Genomic DNA, 5278 nt, shown 5'->3' on the forward strand with positions numbered 1-5278 from the left:
TCGTCTTAGTTATACAAACAATCCTCCGTTCCACTCCACCCATCACTCCACCCCCCCCACCCCCCACCCCCAACACCATAGGCCCATTAATAATACAACGCATCAACCATGTGCTTGGCCATATCTATGCAGGCATGTACAGACACTTATAGGGGCTTCCTTTTCCTCCGTGCTGTAAACTGCTGGTGTTGCAGCGTAGCGTCCGTATTGGCAGGTGGGTAGGTAGGGGGATGAAATGCAGACCTGCTGACACGTGTCAGATTATCGCATCGGGGCAGCACCTCATTACCGGCGTGTTGTTCACGCTGTTGTTTCAATCAGTCCAAGAGCAGAGCAAGAGCAAAAGCAGGCGCGCGGCGTGGACGACTCAGGCAGCAGGCAATCAGTTTTGTTTGCGTTTCTGCTTGAAAGCTGCCTTGCTTATTTCTCTCCACCTGGAACATCAAACACACTCAAACACACAGGCAGATACGCAAACACACAAACACACATACACGCACACACACAGACACGCACACACATGCACGCGCACACACGCATGCATGCACACACACACACACACACACACACACACACACACACACACACACACACACACACACACACACACACACACGCACACACACACGCACACACACGCACACACACACACACACACACACACACACACACACACACACACACACACACACACGCAAAGGCGTTCAAAGAGGCTGGGTTCTCCACATTCTCATTCTTGACACTAAAGGAAGAAAAAAAAGAAATAAATGAAAATGCTCTGCCTTTCATGATCAAGGCTAGGAAAGTCCTCGATACAGGTATCAGGAGAATGAACTACAGGATCTCATCTGCCAAAGCAACTTAGTGTCATTTTAACAATCTATTGAAAACAGAACAGAGAGAGAGAGAGAGAGAGAGAGAGAGAGAGAGAGAGAGAGAGAGAGAGAGAGAGAGAGAGAGAGAGAGAGAGAGAGAGAGAGAGAGAGAGAGAGAGAGAGAGAGAGAGAGAGAGAGAGAGATAGAGACAAAGAGAGAGACAGAGACAGAGAAAGAGACAGAGACAGAGAAAGAGAGGTAATATCACATTAAGGTTACTTTGTAAAGCCATGTTGTGATTTAGAACACCCAGGCAGTTGTGAATCTTCGGGTTTCAGTGTTGTGATCGGTTCAAAATAACTCAAAAAAGCAACTCAAAAGCAACAAACATTTGACACTTTGTAATATTTTTTCTCCCCCTTAGCGCTCTGGGCGCTACAAAGAAAAGTCAAACCTTTCAGTGGGAGGAAGGCATCCTCAGTTGTTAGAAGCAGGGAAGCTGAAAAGGGGGGGAGACAAAGGGGTCAGCTGTCCTGGGAGATGGGGGGGGGGGGGGCATAATTGGGCCCTCATTACATTTAATGTATTGGGTGTAGTGTCGTGACAAGACGATTCTTTTGGATGGCTCCTTGAAGCGAACCATAAATCCCATCTCTAATTGGGTGGGGGGCCCTTTGAGGTGATTTTAATCCTGGGCCCAGCCAGAGCTGTCAACGGCCCTGGTTAGAAGCACAAACGAGGATGATGGCGATGGCAATATTGCAATCCCAGTTGGGGGTATCACAAGCAAGCGGAGACGGTGACAACTATACCGGGGGTGGCCTCCAAGGGGAGAGAGAGGCACGGTGACGGTGACAGTGTCGAGCAGTGTGGGAGTTCTTAATAGTCAGGAGAGTTCCCTCGGGGCTTGTGGGATGTCATTAATATGTGACAGTTTAAAAAAAAATGGCCACACTGTGGTGGTGTCACACATTGCCTTTGAGGGTGGTGACGTGATGAAACACAGTTACGCAGGGCCGCGAGGACTATATTGCCATTGATATATGAGTTTAGCACGCTGATGAGAATTTGATAGATGATTATGAGCAGTTAGCAACAGACGATGTGTACAATACAGAGCTGATGCTTTTTTGGCTTCTGTTTTATTTATTTTTTAATCTGCCATGCCTTGGGTTTATCTACCAGAAAGCAGATGGGGAAACACTATTGTCTCCTCAATGCTGAATTCTAACCATTGTTTGGTGTTGGTTCTACTACTCCATCCATTTCAGCCAGATACAAGCAGCATCCAACTACCTTAATTTTATGTTTCTCTCTGTCTTTGTCTCTCTCTGCGTGCATGCATGCGTGTGTGTGTGAGTGTGTGTGTGTGTGTGTGCGTGTGTGTGTGCGTGTGTTGGATGACGCATGCTGTAATTTTCCACTCCTGTAACACCAGCCTCTGTTGTACGTGTGTGTGTGTGTGTGTACACGTATATGTATGTGTGTCCATGTGTGCATGTCTAGGTGTATCCATGTGTGTATATGTGTGTATGTGTATGTGAGTCCATGTGTGTATGTGTATGTGTCCATGTGTGTGTCCATGTGTGTGTGTGTGTGTGTGTGTGTGTGTGTGTGTGTGTGTGTGTATGTGTGTGCCCATGTGTGTCCATGCGTGTTTGTGTGTGTGTGTGTCCATGTGTCCATGTGTGTATGTGTGTGTGTGGAGGGCGATGGATCCCGGTTGGGGTGGCCCCTGCGCTCCCATCAGCTTCTGTGTCATTACCGCTGCCCAGCTGCCCATCTCTATCAGCCGCTGATCCTTATCCACCGCTGACCAATACCCGGCCACCATCATCCCAACCCCCACCCCCAACTCCCACCTCCCACCCCCCCCCTCTCTCCTCTCTCACCCCCCAACCCTTCTCAATCTCCCACCCGACAGACATTAGCCGAGCGCTGGACCAATACCCAGCAACCATCTCACTCCCACCCACATCACCTCAGTCACCCCCCTATCCCCACCACCACCACCACTACCCTTCCCCACCTCAATCTCCCATCCGCCTGACCATAGCCGTGTGGTGGACTGATGCTATTTCAAGGCCAGCCTCACTAATAATGTCACCCTACTTCAAAGCACAGAGCTGCACTGTCTCCCTGGAGAGCACTATAGACTCTGCCACGCGTGCCCCCATCCTCATTCCAATCCCCACCCACCATCTCCACCACTATACCAGTGTTCCCCTACCAGGGGTACGTGTACCACTAGGGGTACGCGAGCACACTGCAGGGGGTACTTGGAAAAATGTAATTTTAACAAATGCATGGAGCATAGTCACACTGCAATAGAAAAAGGGATGTAAAACACGAGTTAGGGGGTACTCATGGCATAATGAAAAGGCTTAGGGGGTACACGAGACAAAAAAGGTTGGGAAACCCTGCACTATACCACCACAGCCACCGCCACAGCAGAGATAAGATGAAATGGCCATCATTCCCTAACAAGGCCCCGGCCGACGACAATAATTGCTTGGACCTTTTTTTTTAAAAATTTATCTCCATTATGTCGAAGCATCAAGTTGGATAAAAAGTTGCAGTTGCATGATGCCATAGTTTGCTGTAGCTGATGCATGTACGACGTCGTGTCTTTTTTTGTATCATCTTGACAAGCTTTCACATGGTATCTTTATCTGCAGGGTGACTTGATATTTATAAAATGCCCTGAATGAAAAAATATTACATTTTATTCAAAAATATATATGAAAATGATCTGACATTCACCTCAGTGTGTGTTATGGTAATCTTCATAATGAAACGTGTTTCATTAAAAAAAAAAAAAAAAAAGGCGCATGGTCATTAACTGGAAGTCATTCAGTTTGACGAACTGGGACAGTCATTAGTAGTAGATAAGACTTGGCTGGGTTTTAATTAACAGTGCTATTATGATGGGTATAGAAGTGGGCGATGTAATCAAAGACGCTCCTTCCCCCGCTCTTCACTTCCTGTGGGGAAGTGAGCGTCTTCTTTTTGTAATTCTTTTTCAAAATTCCCCCGAGAATTTTGGCAGGTAAATCTATTCAATCTTCAGTGTATCCACACACACAGCCAGGCCTCCATGTGGGACCTCTCAAATGAGAAAGCCGTCTCCTGTCTTGCTCTTCCTCCCTTGTCTGACTCCTCTGCCTGCTCACAGCTGTCAGTCAGTCCACTATGTCTTCTCTTCTCTTCTCTCCCATTCTCTCCTCCCAGGTGCCACACATGTCTATCTCCTTGACATCCCCAAGGAATGGAGCTTGGTTTCCCGCTCCACGCCTACCCCCCCCCCCCCCCCCCTGCAATTTTGGTGGACACACACCACACTGATAGACATGTGCATCCTCTCTCTCTGTCTCTCTGACACAGACACACACACATACACACGCACACACGCACGCACGCACGCACGCACGCACGCACGCACGCACGCACGCACGCACGCACGCACACACACAGAGAATGGCTTACCTGCGCATCTGCTGCTGTGTCTTATGGCTTTTTATTCCTATGTGATACTGCAACTAGACTCATGTAGGGATAGAAGCCACTAAACACACGGTAAGGACTCGGCATGGAGACGAGCCGCCAACATACAGGCGCCTCCCCTCCCCTCCCCTCCCCATACCCAGCCTTGAAACGGCAGGTCAATTTCCTCTGCAATCAAGTTTCAGTCAATTGTGTCCCAGGGTTTAGGCCAACTGGTCATTAAGATAACAGAGTTAGCCTGGATTCGGAGAGCAGTTTGTTCACTCTGCAGGGCAGACTGTGAGAGATCCCCCATCTGCCAATGCTTAAACAACAGATGGGCCTGCGCTGGATATCTAATTTTGTATGTCTATGAAATCATATAGTTGCGATTAAATGGCAACCTGCATGGTAATGACCAAATGTGTACGGCATAAACTGTCTGCATGTTACTGGAAAGAATGGAAACTATTCATTTGCACAAAAATGATGAATTACACAACCTAAATGATTATTTTCAAATGTAGAAAAAGTGTTTGTTCCAAGTTAATATCATTGCATATGGTGGGAAACCTGATATGTGTAATTCATAACCATTGAGGGCCTTGCATGATTCAGTTGTTTTTGTGAGGATCTCAACATTTCCTTTGATATATGTTTTTCATAATACCTAATAATTGTATGTCAGGAGGATGAAAGTTAGTTTTACTTCCCTGTAACCCTGTTTCATGATCCGTCTTTATAAGAATAAAAGTCTGAGCCCTGAATACTGATCTCATGTTTATGTCAACCACATACCCTAATAATAACAATCATGTGCCTATGATTTTTTGTATTGGCATGTGCATAGTGTTCTATTAAAATGTATGGCAATGACATACAAAGTAATAAGTAATCAACAATATAATAGGCCTATAATAGGCCTATAAAAAGTCGCATAACCAAACTATTATGGACTGTGTAATATGTTTACAGAAAC

The sequence above is a fragment of the Engraulis encrasicolus genome, chromosome 4 (genome assembly GCF_034702125.1).
Source record: "Engraulis encrasicolus isolate BLACKSEA-1 chromosome 4, IST_EnEncr_1.0, whole genome shotgun sequence".
Lineage (NCBI taxonomy): Eukaryota > Metazoa > Chordata > Actinopteri > Clupeiformes > Engraulidae > Engraulis > Engraulis encrasicolus.